Genomic DNA, 16,028 nt, shown 5'->3' on the forward strand with positions numbered 1-16,028 from the left:
CACTCCACTATTTAAAAACAGGATGTAAGTAGAAGCCACAAAAGAATGTAACTGTAGGCTGATTAGCTTAATTCCTGTAGTCGGAAAAATCCTTGAAGCTATCATTAAAGAAGAAATTGTGAAACATCTGGATATAAGTAATTACACCATGTAGCATGGATTCAGGAAGGACAGTTGTTGTTTGACAGACATGGAGGATATAACGAGTGCAGTGGATAATGAGGAACAGGTGGATGTTGTATACTTGGATTTTCAGAAGGCATTTGATGAAGTGCTGCATAAAAGACTTAACCAGAAGAATGCATGGAGTTGGGATTAATTTATTAGCATGGATAGAGGATTGGTTAATCAATAGAAGACAGAAAGTTCGGATAAAGGGGTGCTTCTCTGGTTGGCAATCACTGTTGAATGACATTCCTCAGGGGTTGGTGCTGGTCCCACAACTGTTCATGATTTACCTTAATGATATGGAAGAATGACTGAGTGTAACATATGTAAGTTTGTTGATGACACTAAGTTGAGTGGAAGAGCAAAATGCCTAGAGGATGCAGACAGTCTGCAGAAAGATATGGATAGATTAAGTGAGTGGACAAGTGTCTGGCAGATGGGGTACAATGTTACTCCATGTGAAGTCATCCACTTTGGAAGGAAAACTAGAAGATGAGATTATTATTGAAATGGTAAAAGCTTGTAATATGTTGCTGTGTAGATGGACTTGCGAGTGCTTGTGCATCAACTGCAACAGGTTTTTAAGAAGTTATATAGAATGGTGGCCTTCATTGCTAGAGGAATTGAATTTAAGAGCAAGGAGGTCATGGTGCAGATGTACAGGCTACTGTTTAGGAAGTGCTTGGAGAACTGCATGCAGTTCTGGTCTCCTTACTGAAGGAAACATTTACAGTGGATTGCTGTTAATTGGGCCATTGGTTTATTGGGGCAGGCATTCATTTGGGATAACTCCTAAAGAACAAAAACTAATTGAGAAAATAGCCAGGATTTCCTTCTTTTTTTTGGAACACTATGCAACTTAATTGGAAAAGGAGACTGTTGCCAAACAGATCCTAACTAGCATCAGTCACATGCACTTGTGTGGTTGTTAGACACTGCACCATGCTTAGAGAAACAGCTTTTAAGTAGCATCAGTTGTGTGTCTTTGTGTTCAAACAGCAGTGATAGTTGGCAAGAACTAAGAACTCAGATAACTTCAGAACTGTTTTGCTCACTGTGGATTCATGCATTCAGGCTTGAAGATGCAAGAAACAAACGGAGTGAAAGTAAAACCATTTTACTACTTCAGCAAGTTAAAATTTCTGAAGAATTTGAAGATATTGACAATCATCTTGAACATTACAATGAAAATGAAGATTTGGAGGATGTGACAGTTTACACCTAGTATCAGTCATGTTGGCTTGTGTGGCCATTAAGTACTACGCCATGATTGGAGCATAAAGTTTTTATGTTATGTTAGGTGAACTTGTAGCACAGTTAGAGATTGGCATGTATGATGTTATTGGCATCACTGAATCCTGGCTGGAAGAAGACTATAGCTGAGAGCTTAACATCAAATATTACACATTGTATTGAAATGACTGGCAGGAAGGTAGAGGAGGTGGGTGAAACTGTTGGTAAAAAAAATTAAACCAAATCCTTAAAAAGAGGTGACATAGGATTGGAAGGTGTAGAATCGTTGTGGTTAGAGCTAAGAAGCTGCAAGAGTAAAATGATCCTGATGGGAGTTACAGACAGACTGCCAAACAGTAGCAAAGATGTGGGCTACAAGTTACAATGGGAGGTAGAAAATGCATGTCAAAAGGGCAATGTTATGATATTCATGATGGATTTCAATATGTAGGTAGATTGAGAATATCAGGTTGGTGCTGGACCCATCTTGTAGAATCCTACAAGATGGCTTTTTAGAGCATCTCGTGGTTGAGCATACTAGGGGATCAGCTATTCTGGATTGGATGTTGTGCAATGACTCGTAATTGATTAGAGAGCTTAAGATAAAGGAACCCTTAGGAAACAGTGATCATAATATGATAGAATTCACCATGTAATTTGAGAGGGAGAAGCTAAAGTCAGATGTATCAATATTACAATGGAATAAAGGGACATAGAGACATGAGAGAGGAGATGGCTAAAGTCGATTGAAAGGGGACACTAGCAGGGATAATGGCTGGAGTATCTAGTAGCAATTCTGAATATGCAGGATAGATATATCCCAATGAAGAAGAAGAAGCATTCTAAAGGCAGGATGTTGTAACCATGGCTGAGAAGGAAAGTCAAAGCCAACATAAAAGCTAAAGAGAAGGTATATAATACAGCAAAAATTAGTGGGAAATTAGAGAATTGGGAAGCTTTTAAAAACCAACAGAAGGCAACTAAAAAGTCATCAGGAGATGAAGAGGGAAAAGGTATAATATGAATGTAAGCTAGCCAATAAAATTAAAAAGGATAACAAATGTTTCTTCAGATATATAAAAAGTAAAAGACCAGCGAGAGTAGATATTGGTCTGCTTGAAAATGCTGCTGGGAAAGTAGATAGTAGAGGACAAGGAAATGTCACATGAACTGAATAAGTATTTTGCATCAGTCTTCACTATGGAAGACACTAGCAGTATGCCAAAAGTTCAAGAGTGACGGGGGCAGAAGTGAGTGAAGTTGTCATTGCTAGGGAAAAGGTGTTTGGGAAACTGAGAGGTCTGAACTTAGATAAATCACCTGGAACAAACAATCAATACTCTAGGGTTCTGAATGAGGTGGCTGAAGAGATTGTGGAGGCATTAGTAATGATCTTTAAAGAATCAATAGATTCTGGCATGGTTCCGGAGGAAAGGAAATTGCAACTGTCACTTCACTCTTCAAGAATGGAGAGAGACAGAAGAAAGAAAATTATAGGCCAGTTAGTCTGACCTCGATTGTTAAGGATGTGGTTTCAGGTTACTTGGAGGCACATTATAAAATAGGCTATAGGCAGCATAGTTTCCTCAAAGGAAAATCTTGCCTGACTAATCTGTTGGAATTCTTTGAAGAAGTAACAAGCAGAATAGACAAAGGAGAATTGGTTGATGTTGTGTACTTGGATTTTTAGAAAGCCTTTGACAAGGTGCCACACATGAGGCTGTTAAACAAGATAACAGCCCATGGTATTACAGGAAAGATACTAGAATGGATAGTGGATTGGCTGATTGGCAGGAGGCAAAGAATAAAGGAAGCCTTTACTGGTTGGCTGCTAGTGAAGTTCCACAGGGATCTGTGTTGGGACTGATTCTTTTTATGTTATATGACAATGATTTGGATGATGGTATTGATGGCTTTGTGACCAAGTTTGCGGACAATAGGAAAATAGGTGGAGGGGTGGGTGGTGTTGAGGAAGCAGAGAAGTTGCAGACAAATTAGGAGAATAGGCAAAGAAGTGACAGATGGAATACAGTGTTGGGAAGTGTTTGGTCAAGAATTTTTGGTAGAAGAAATAAAAGCGTAGACTTTTCTAAATGGCTAGAAAATTCAAAGAGCTGAGGTGTAAAGGGAGTTGGGAGTCCTCATGCAGGATTCCCTGAAAGTTAATTTGCAGCTTGAGTTATTGGTGAGGAAGATAAGTGCAATGATGCATTTATTTCGAGAGGACTAGGATATACAAGCAAGTACGTAATGTTAGAGGCTTAATAAGGCACTGGTGAGGCAGAGGTTGATAGATTTTTGGTTAGTCAGGGAATGAAAGGTTTCTGGAAGAAGGCAGGAGATTGAGACTGAGAGGGAAATGGATCAGCCATGATAAAATGGGAGAGCAGACTTCATGGGCCAAATGGCCTAATTCTGCTCCTACGTCATGGTATTACAGTTATTCATTCATGGCGAATAACAGCAAATTGAAAAGCAGTAACTTTTGACTCTACTTTATGCAGGCAGGCAATAAAGGCAGTCCATTATCTGTACTAGGTGTCTGCACTGATTTTGTTCATTAACAGTCAATCAAAAGACAGAGCAGCATGCACTGTATAAATTCTTAGGTCGATAACTATTAGGAATTCATGCAGTTTTATAGCACTGTACTAATATTGGCAGTGTTCTAGTTTGTTCTGTATTTCACTTAAATACTGTACGTAATTTGCCATTTTAAACTATTTCCATGAATCTTTGGCTAATTGGGGCAACTGCTTAATTGGGTTAGATAGATTTTTGCATTTATGGGAATTAAGTGTTCTGGGGAAAAGGCAGGTAGGTGGAGTTGATTCCATGGTCAGGTCAGTATGATCAACTCATCAGGCCAGTTGTCTTATTCCTGGTCCTATTATGTAATTAGCATTCCCGTAATATTACTGGGAATTGTCAGTTTTTCTGTGCTTTCTTTTCTAAGATGAGATCATTGCCAATTGATGTTTACCATTGATATCTGACTTTTTTTATTCTTGATCTAGTTTTTGCTTACATACTGAAAGACATTCACATAAATTATTTATCTTTTATGTCTTTTTTTACCAGTTCACGGCTGAGTATAATAGTGTTTGAGTTGCATTGGCATTTGTCGAGTTTACCTTGAAGCATTTGCCCCACACCTGTGTACTTTCTCTTGCTTCAACGATTTTTTTAGTTTATTGAGTGGGATAACTAATTTCTTATTAGTCTGGCGACAAGTTATGGAGCTTGTTCAATCACAAGGTAGGCAGATTGAGAGTGTTTTGCCTTGAGTTACTTTGGAATCCTGAGATATGATGAAGTGAGGAGTATTTCATTGTATGAGACTGATTACGTTCCAATATACTGGACTGTCTTCAAATCCAAGTCCTGATTGAGAGTGTTCAAATCCATTGTACTGTCCATCTCAATTTATGTGGTGTTTTAAATACGGCACAGTAAGATATTGGACATTTATCACTTATGAGCATAAAGAGCTTCATGGAAAATGTCCACTAGCCACTGTCGGAATACTTAAGTCTGTATTTTCCAATTGAGAGCTTCATTTTGCTCACTTTAAACCAATTCCATGCAACTTTGTTGTATTACCAAAGAACCAATGGAAAGATGCGGTGGGACAAGTTTAAAATTAAAAAGACTGACTTTGGCCAGAATGTGCACAAAATAACTTTAAAGGAATCAATAGCTGCTATTGAGTGTGCTAGCTGAGAAATTGTATGCCTGACATTAACAAATCACATCTGCTGAGTGAAATATTGTCAGCCAGTGTTTTAGAGAGAAGCCAGTAAAACCAATTATTATGTTAAATAAATTTAATGGAGTACTCATTTACTCCCTTTATTCTCCTTACTGTGGTAATTATTTCTTAATAAAGACGCTCAAAAATCCTCTGGTAGCTGAAAGTGAAAGGAGATCTATCCAAAGGCCTGGAATTATATTATGTACATAACATCCTTCAGCCAGATGATTGGTCCAGAGACTTGAAGGTCTCTGGTATTAAGTCACAGCTGAGGACAACGGAGAAGCACAGAAGAGATCGTGGATGGGTGGGACATTGATTTGGCTGGCTACCTGGAAAGACTGAAAAACACTGAGAAGGGTCCGTGAAGATCTGGGACTCATCAAACAAGTGCTCAAAAAGATTAACTTTTAAGAATTGTATTGGTACAGAGCTCCCAGAGGCATCTGAAAAGAAAGGAGGAAATTAGAAGTTTTGAAGAAGGAGATTACAGAGGTGTGAATTGTGATCGTAGATCATCAGGGTGGGATTGGCAACAAAATGGTGGGATTACAAATTGAAGAGCTCCCTGAGCTGGCACATCAAGGAGGCACAGGCCTGCTATTGTAACTTGCTGAGAAACCTTTGGTACTTCTGCCTCACTGAAGGTGCTGGAGAAGTATTTAAACTGATCCATCCAGCAGATGTTGTCTTGGAAAATCAGTAAACCACTTTAAAAGCAAGCAAGGTGAAAAGCAATCAGAAGCCTGTATGCTCTCAGTGGGTTTAGTCCACCACTCTATACTTTAAATAGCCGCAGCTTTCAGATGGGTTAGACTGGAGTTTGGGATTATCTTTCCTCCAGAGTGAAACTCTCCCATTTATGGAGGTTAAAATTACACCCCCACTTAATCTAGTTTAAACCTGATCTGATAATTTTGATGATTCAGATGCATGTCTAATGTGCATGACACCTTTTGAAGAATGATATAATTTCCTTGCACCCTGGTCAGCATTCTCCCTCTGGCCATCATCTCCAAAAGATTGATTAACTAGGTTCTCATTTAATTACTTTATCATCGCACATACCAACAGTCACTGTGTTAGAGTAATTCATTGTGTATATATCATTTTGAAAAGAAAGAGAAGGCAGTAGATGGATGACTGTTCTATTTTTCCACACTGGTTTAAATAATAATGCAGATTTCACAAAATAACTTAAATGTTTGGCCTGACGATTATGTTTTCAAAATCTCTTTAATTTTGCTTTTATTTTAAGTGATGCTTCCAATGCAACACCTACGAAAAAGTATGTAGTTCCTGCCAGTATGAATCACCATTGTTCTCCTGCTCTTCACAGGCGTTATCAGTAGTTGCCAAACTGAAAGAGATAAATTGTGATGCTCACCTTCCTGGTCAAGCTGATTTGTGCCAACTCCCAAGACTGAAGGCACGATCAATTGTAAAGCTTGGCTCGAATCATACATCAGTTTGCAACTGTCTGAATCCATGACGTGATGACAGACTAGTTCTTCCCAGAATCCAGTACAGATAATATAGGCTTTGAGATAACTGAATCAAATAGATTGGTAGTTTCAAACACTTGCCATGAGGTATCTGGGTTTCCACTGTGGATTTACAGGATTTTTGAAGCTAGTTTTTGAAACATGACCTTTTTTTTTCACCTAACCTCACTTCTCATCATCCACTGCTGTGCCACTGCATTGAACAATAGACATGCTTGAACACAGAGCTTTTGAAAATAATGTTGTGGTTTACTGGCATTCAAACTGTGCACACATTCATCTGAAATCCTCCTCCATCACTTCAGTGGGATGTCAACAATATGATATTAAAATAAAATCAGAGGAATTTCTGTCAAGTGTAAAAGGAATTTGCACACTAACATCCCATGGATAGTATTAATGCTCGCACCTTTCTTCACAGATTAAAAATGCACTAAACTTGGCATATTCTCCCAATCTTTATATTCTGAAGCTACAATGACTTTGAGAATGCTTCTTAAGCCAACCTTTTTTTTTTGAAAGAAACTGCATAGTGTGTTGCTAGATCAAAGACACTTTGATTCTAATGCCATTTATCCACTCCAATACATTATTTCTAATGGGCATTTCTGAGGATTAAGGGCTGCAATGTTTCTATTTTGCTGGCACTAAGACAGGGTTGTGCACAGGATTTCCTGTAAATTATTAGCACAATGTCTGCATTTGTTGAACATTTTGAATTCTTTTACTGTGTCTCAAAATCTGTTATAAATATTTTTCACAGAACTGGGCATTTATTTTGCTACCTTGCATGTATAATATTAGTGCCTCTGTCAGCTTATTTTATAAATCTAAAGTATGAATCTTCCAATCCATTTTACACTCAATATTTCTATTTGCCTATTACTCATTTTCCTCAATGCCTGATGCCCATCCTCTTACTTGAAGTTTGTATTTCTTTTCATTTGGAGGTTGTATTTCAGAAGTAATATTTCAGCGGTTATATTTCAGAAGTTGTTTATCTTCGCTCTTTTGCTTTTGTACATTTTTACTGTTTCATAGTTTATCTTGTTAAACCTCCCACTGTAAAGTCTTGTAATAGTATTAAGACAATTGCATGAATAACATACCCAGCAGAGTATAAATGGTTTCACTCCTTCCACTGCGCAGAGTAGAGCCTTGTCCACTGTCTACTTGATTGCATCTTATATTAAATGACAAACATAACCTCTGAATGAAAAACTAATGCAACTCACTAATTGGCTAAACATGGTTTAATAGAAAGACACAAACAAGCTGTGGAATAGAAAGATGTAGAGTGGCAGTATACCCTTAGCACTTCAAGAGTTAATTAATCACAGCCATTCTGGAGAGGCTAACGTGTCAGTTTAACCTTCTGCCTGATACAGTGAATGCTTTTTAAGTGGTGGGAACAGCAGCTTTTTGTACAGAACATGAAGTGCTGAGAAATGTTTCTTGTAATGCATTATTAAGGATGTGTTAAGGTTGTTTGAGCAGGGACACTATGGAACAAAGTAATGCGGTTGTAAAAATGATAAACAAGAAATCAGGCTGTTTTGCCCAAAGCAAACTGAATGCAGCTAAGGGCAGTGTGGTAATTGGATAAAATGCTTCAGCTAAAATCTGCAGAGTTCATTTTCATTCCAGTGCGTTTGAGACAGGCATATTTCAATATTTTGTTAGTTCAATATCGAAAATGGTTTAGCAAAAAATAGTCATTGAGTATCTAGACTGCTTAGCTCATATACTGGTAAGTAGAGGAGGGCCTTCTGATATTTGGTATCTTCAAAAGGATTTCAGACACAGTAAGCTGGCACAAGATATGCTCAATTTAATAGGGAAAAAGTATTCATCTGTTTAGCTGCTTTCTCCAAGGAAGCATTTTTTCCCAGCACCAATACATTCACCATGTAGGGTGTAATTATTATATAGATGGAATATTTCATGCACCACAAGCATGTTCCCTTTGGACGGCCATTGAGAACAGATTCTTACTGATCAGTGAAATCTAACCTAACACCCTTTAAACTTGGATAGAGCAAACTTATGATAGTTGAACAGAAAATTGTGATTTTTTTTTTCAAAAGTGAACCTGAAACGCAATTGTGAGCAATGAGAGTCATGAGGATCTATATTGCTTTGTTCCATTTCTTTTCCAAGAACATGCTTACATAAATTAAAAGTATCATGAAGCAAACTGTTGACAGTGAAATTCAGTTGATGCTGGTTTAGCTTTGTAAATTGTGGCTTTAACAATGATGTTGTTTTGACCATGAGACAGCCAGTTAAGCGCTCTCATAATTTGAGTCTCTGTATTTGCTACAAAGCAGTCTTCCCTGATTGCTATCATCATTGCTATTAAACAAGTAAAATACAAAATTATGTCAATAGGAAAATCAAATAAAACGAATAGTAAAATTTATTGTCTTGTTTACAAGTAGTTTCAAATGTAGTTGTGAGGCAATCCTTAGAACAAATACATGCTGTAACAAATGGATTCTGTCTTTGAAAGACACTCAGAAGTAAAATAACATAAAAATATTGTATTGTAATGAATGGCATAAAAATACAAAAGACTATTAATAATGAGTAATTAGAGAGACAGAGGAAATCGATTCTGCCAATCATAGAAAGGAACATATGTACCTACGTCATTTTTGAATTAAATAGTATTGTGGGAGCTTGGATTATGCATGGGATAACTCAGGAGTGGCCTGTAAGTTCAACTGAGTGCAATTATGATGTAACTGACATTTCTTATTAATACCATCTGTTTAGATTTGCCTAATACCGGTAATTCTTAGTGGTTTCTCTCACAATTTTTGTGATAATTTGAAAAATATTTTTAGATATTCAAAGCATAATTAAAATTCTTATGTAGAGTTGGTATGTTTGCTAAATATTACCATTCCACTACTTATTAAATTTTGCTTTTGTACTGAAATTTGCAAAAGGTGCACTGAAATTTAACAATTTGCATCAACTTAATCATCAAAAAGATATTTCAAATCATTACCAGTTTACACTCAGTGGTCACATTATTAGCAACACCTGTACATCTCCTGTTAATACAATCATGTGGCAGCAACTCAATACGAATATAAAAGCATGCCGACGTGATCAAGAGGTTCATTTGTCATTCAGACAAACATCGGAACAGGGTTTAAATGACTTTGACAGTAGAATGATTGTTATGCCTGGCAGGGTGGTTTGCGTATCTCAGAAATTGCTGATCTCCTGAGATTTTCATGCACAATATGTAGCAGTTCTGTGGGCAAAAGTACCTTGTTAATGAGAGAGGTCAGAGGAGAATGGCCTGACTGGTTCAAGCTGACAGAAAGGTGAAAGTATCTCAAATAACCACACATTACAACAGAAGAGCATCGCTGTGCTCACAACGCATCAAACCTTGAAGTGAATGGGCTATAGCGGCAGAAGATATGAACAAAATATATACTCAGTGGCCACACTATTAGGTGTATCTGGATAAAGTGACCAGAATGTATTTTCAAATAATCCTTAAAAATCTCTAAACATAAAATAAAGTAAAATTTTAAAGAAGTAAAATGATAGACATTTGGTCTCCAATGATTATAGGTTGAAGAATGTGTGGGAAGCTCATCAATTTGGAAAGAACAAGCCAAGGGGCCTGTTTAAACAGCCTTCTGCTGACTCCCACTTGATACAGAAGCAAACTGACACTATAGCTCAGCCAGCAGGCAATTGCTAAAGCTAGCAATGTTGACATTGCAATCTCTGAGTCATATTCTGGGTTGGGTGGCAAATTTGGAGAACTAGGACATTTGATATTGAAGCTTCGCTGTAGGACCAGAGGTAGAACATGGTGGCTAAAGAAAGGAGAGCACGGATTATGGTAGTTATGGATATTAGAGCAAGGGTGTCTAAAGATCACAATACATGTTACGAAGAGTTAGTCTTTGGATCTTAGCCTTTTTCTTTGTTCCTGCGTAGGCAGTCAACACCACGGATGTCAAACAACTTAATGTTCATTTTTAATCACTGACAGAATAATATGATCAAGCCAAAAATTTTGAACTTTGATTAGATCCATGCCATTTATTTGAAAGTTTTGTCAATATTTGATGTGTTTGTAGAGGTTTGTTGAGGGATAAAAGTGGTGTTGTTCCTGTAATTTCCAAAAATATTTCACCACCACCTGAAAAGGCATCAAAGTGTGAAAGGCATCGAAGTTGTATTTTTTTCTGATACTTTTAAATCAACTGTACACATAAGCAAATAAGCATCCTTTTGGATTTGGGCATCAGGCAAAACTGGGAAGCAACCTTGTTTAAATATATCTGATAATTTACAAATTTGTGTGTTTTGTGAGTCCCACTTATCAATTTGTTTGGTGCATAACTTTTGCCATGATTTATCTGGAGATCATTTGGAGTGTGTTGCAGGAATATGGTACTGGAACAAGCATTTCTGGGTAGGGGATTTGGTACTCCACGGACATACTCAGAGGGACAAAAAAAATTGCCTGCGACACCACCACTGGGGAAATCCCTGCCTCGGCTTTTGAGACTTTAATAAGTAGAAGGATTTGGAGCAAAATTTATATGAAGAATATGAGTACAGAGGCTCACATGCTTATGCCATACCTATAAAGTCTTCCTGTCTCCTAGGAGACTTCCAGGAGATTAACCATTAATTGTAAGAAGCTCCCAAACAACCTAATCACGACTGATTTGGAGTTAATAATTACTTTATGTGCCAAATAATCACTTTGCTCACTATATTGTGATTCTCTGTAGTTTTGTGTTTTAGGATTGCTACATCGGTTGTAGTGGAAGGTAGAGACAGATGTAAATGGTGACCTATGATCAGGAGGTTAAATTGCAGAAGATATTTCATCTCATATTCATTCTATTGCAACAGTCTGGGTAAAACTTTCCATGTACCATTGATTAGCTATACTCAGGAAATCTCCTACTAATATTGATAAATGTGAGAAGGAAAACCATTGCATCGAGATTGCACTTGGTTCTAATTGGGATGGCCTAAAGTGAACATGATTCTTCACACTTGTTCATTCTCATCTGTCCTCTTTCAGTCTTTACACCACTCGTCAGCATAAAAGCAATGGCATTGTTTCAATGTGTCTCCACAGTGACAACAGTGATGTTGTATTATCAAACTACATCAAATCTCTTGGGTTTGCTTCTAAATTTATATTCTTTTTTTAAAAAAAGAAGCTGAACATGTTAATCTTGTTTGTCCAAAGATGCCAATTTATGTCTGATCTATTATTAGTATCTAAGTTCAGCATTTCCACATCTGAGTGCCCAAATTTTTGATGTATAAACTTGCAAGAATAATAACTAGCTGCTTGAGCAAGTGACTAGGGTGGCACAGTGAACTGTATTGCATTCAATTCTGAATGCAGTAGAAAGAACTGCATTAATAACACTTGCATGCTACATACAGAGATGCATTGTAAAGTGATTATGTGAAAGTTTCATCTTTGTACCAGCTGCAATGTTCTAGATATATTGTTCAAAAGAAAAGACATTAACTGAGATTCAAGTGGTTAAAATTTGCAGCACATCTGGATTGAATCAGCATTGCCCTTCCAGAAAGGATAGAGAATTGTCACTATTCTGAAGGGGTCTGCTGAAGTAGAGTTGAAGGTATGTACTTGGAGAAAATATAGAAAATGCTGCATTTGATCTCTGAGTTCTTGATGCTGATGCATTTGGAAAAATTTCTACAAAGAATGTCATTCCCTAGCACTGTCATGCCTTGGTGAGCACAGATTACATCCACAAATTAAATTTTAAACAAGATGCAGGAATTTAGCAGTTGCATATTAACTAATAAACTTTGAAAAGCGTTTTGCATTAAAAAATTAATCATAAAACAGGTTGATTTTGAAAGGGGCTGGGTATGCTCAGTAGTTACATTCAGAAAACATCAGTATAAAATGCTTCCTTGAGAAGGTTAGTGTGTCATCTGAAATGGTAGGATGATTTTTGCTTCCAATACCATTATGGAGTGTAATTTTAAAGGCCACGTATTATTTCTTATACTACTTCTCTATTGTTCAGAAGCTCATTGTGAAAACCAAGTTGCAGGACCCACTTTCAGAGCTGTAAAGGTAAATAGCTGGAAGTCATTAACCTAATGCAACTGCGTCACTCAAAATACCCTTGGATCTTTTATTCCTTTTACAATTTACAGGCATTGAAAACCTGCTGAGAAGGAAATTTAACAGGGTGAGATTCAGTGGTGTGAGCTGTTAATACGGTGTACCCAATTCTAAATTGCCAGCTGCTGGTATAGTGGCATCTGTACTGGACTTTGAGGCAAGTGGTTCTGGGTTCGAATCCAGCCACCTCCTTGCATGTATTACATCCGTGCTGGGTTGTGTGTTGATCTAGCAACTCAGCTTCACAAAAATGCTAAAGAAATGGCAAAGTTGCCACACCATGTGCCACAAGGTGCGGAAAGAACCAACAAACAATCCTGAACACCTCATTTATTACTAATTGTAAAAACCCATTCCCCAGTCAATAGACCCTCTACGGACAGAAGGTAAGACCAATGATATTGATGGCCTCTTACTGTTTTTCCCTTAATATAACTAGCTTCTGAGGTACAGTGCCCTAATTTCCTGAAATTCTTTGCAAAGAAAGTTTACAACTGCATCTATTTCATCAGGAGGTCAAATAAATTTGACATGCCCCCTTTGGCACTCATTAGTTTTTATCAATATGCCCCAGAAACCTTGCTATCCAAATGCATCCTGGCTTGGTGTGCTGACAAGTGAGCCTGCAAGAGATTGCAGACGATTGTGGGCACTCCTCAGCTTATCATGGAAACCTGTCTCCTCTCCATGGACTTTGTCTATACTACTCACTGTCTCTGTTAAGCTACCAGCATTATCAAAGGCCTGACCCATCCCAGGCATCCTCTTTCATCTCCTCTCCCACTGGACACAAAAGCATGAAAGCCGTACCACCAGGCTTAAGGACAGCTTCTATCCATCTGTTATAAGATTATTGAAAGGTTGTCTCATATGATAAGATGGACTCATGACCTCAAAGTCTATTTCATTGTGACTTACACCTTACTATTTATCTACACTGCACTTCCTCTGTAACTGTTACACTTTATTCTGCACTCTGTTACTGTTTCCCCTTGGCAACGTTGTAATGAATTGGTCTGTATGGATAATATGTAAGACAAGTTTTTCACTGTACCTTGGCTGATGTAACAATAAACCAATTTACCAATTTAATCAGCAATGCAGTGTTATTAGGGTGCTACTCAAACCTGGCTGAGTTAAGTTTTTTTTCTTGACGTGCATGGGTTCCTTGAGTTCCGCAACTCAGGACTTCACTGACTTGCGCTTCTGTCTCTTGATCCAGTGATTTAAATGCACCTCACCTCTTCTAATCTCTTCCCTGCAAATCATTCTTATCTTCTTGAGTATGGTTTGATTAGAATCTGACAGTTTTTGATTCACCGCTAATACTTACATCTAGCCACCAGTGTAAAACACTTCTTTTAACTTTGAGTTGGACTCAGAACCAGGATATGGTTAACTCTAGGGAATTAAAATATGCAGGACTTCATGGGTACATCATATTAAGAGATCACACCACTGAATCCTATCCTGTTAAAATTGCACATTTTAAATACCTGTAGATTGTACAAGGAATAAAAGAACCAAGGGAATTATGACTTATGCAGTTACATTAAGGTGAATAAAAAACATTTGTTTAACAACATACATTTATACATATTTTTAAATATTTTTTCTGACAAACAGACTACACAGGAGTCCGAAGTGTAAGTTTTGTAATCAGGAATCCTTGAGGGATAATTTTATATAAAAGATATACACCTACTGTGTTCTTCAATTGTTGTGTCACTAAGATAACCAATGCAATTATGTCCTCACTAATATAATACAGGCTGCTTGAACATAATATCCTTTCCTAGTTTCAGAAGAGACAGAATATTCTGATTCAGAATACTAGGAAAAAAGGTTACAGTTATTCTTTCTTGGTTCCCTTAGCAGTGCAAATGTACAAATCATTTGTATTTCACTCTCAATTCCTTGTTCCTTTCAGAAATTGTACTTTAAAATCAGATTGTTTGTCATAAATTTGTTTATGGGTGGAAATATCATGTCATGCATTTTATGCTAATTGTGAGTTTAATCTGCCAGAGGTGTGAAACCAATGGGTTGCATTTTTTCTGTTATTTTTAAAAAAGATGAATTTTTATACAACCAGTTAAACGGCCACAAGTTTTCTGCTTGTATAGTGTTAAGATTTTCTGGAATTTTCAGCGGTGTTTTTGGCCTTGCATGATTGATAATGCAGGTACTTCCTGTTGCTGACCCATTGCAGAGAGGGTGAGGTATCAGGATATGGTAACACTGGGGGGGGCCACTTCCAGCTGCGGAGGAAGAAAGCCCATATATGTATTAAAAGAAAGCCTATTACTCTGCTCTGGATATTTCTTATCAGGTAGTGTGACCAATGAACTTAAACATCTTAACTCATTACTAGTGGGAATTGCACACTTTGACTTATCCCTTGTCTCCTAAGTGAAATAAACATGAATGTTAGTAGTTGAGTAGAAAATGTAAATTTGTTTATATATCTGAACAAATAAACATTGTCTCTCTTACAGAGTTGCCAGTCAACCGCAATCTTTATAATTCAGTGCAGGCATTTGAAATCCCATTGAAGGTCTTTTTTTAATGAATGGCTACAGAAATTTTAACCATTAGAGGGTGGTCCAACAGGAATTTATGCAGAGTAACTAGTACACAGAAACTGTATTTGCATCTTGAAGATGAACGTTAATTTCAACATTAATTGTTTTGCCACTTCACAATTATTGCAATCCTCCGTATGTAAGAGAAGACCACGATAACTCTATTTATGGCACTGGAGAATTTCATTAGCCTGGAAGTTCAAAACCACATGGAAGAACTGCAGAGGAATCCACATCAGCTTAAGATGGAGCTTTGCCAGTGAGATTGTTGATGTGTAAACTTTGTGCAAGTAATCTTGCATGGAAACATTGGACCACCAGACTGTGGCGTAGGTAATTGTGTTTTTCCCCCCAATTTCTCCATCCTGAAAGTGCCTTTTTCAAAAATTCAATTTTTCAAATTACATCCATAAATTCTTTTAGCAATAACACATGTAAGTATAAACTATTTGCCCAAGAACAGACTAGTTAATGTTTGAGTTAACCTTGCTGAAAACTTCAAACGGAAGTTTGCAGCAGAAAATCAAATTGCTAAAGGTGAAAAAGTAGGGGTTAGAAAATAGTGTTATGTGACAAAACTGAAGACCAAAAGTAATTAAAATACTCATTTG

The 16,028-nt window shown here is 37.2% G+C and overlaps 1 protein-coding gene across 3 annotated transcripts in view; it reads left to right on the plus strand.

Moving 5' to 3' along the window:
* The window catches only part of tshz2 (teashirt zinc finger homeobox 2), a 538,497-nt gene that overhangs the window by 213,744 nt on the left and 308,725 nt on the right, over window positions 1-16,028 (plus strand). Inside the window, exon 1 of one of the 3 annotated variants that reach the window (XM_073061630.1) lies at window positions 12,589-12,623. The exons of the other annotated variants lie outside the window; for them this stretch is intronic. The gene's annotated coding sequence lies outside the window, so the exon portion shown is untranslated. Of the gene's footprint in view, window positions 1-12,588; window positions 12,624-16,028 lie in introns of those variants that run through there. 3 annotated transcript variants of the gene reach the window in all.

The sequence above is a fragment of the Hemitrygon akajei genome, chromosome 11, assembly GCF_048418815.1.
Source record: "Hemitrygon akajei chromosome 11, sHemAka1.3, whole genome shotgun sequence".
In the NCBI taxonomy this organism is placed as follows: Eukaryota; Metazoa; Chordata; class Chondrichthyes; order Myliobatiformes; family Dasyatidae; genus Hemitrygon; species Hemitrygon akajei.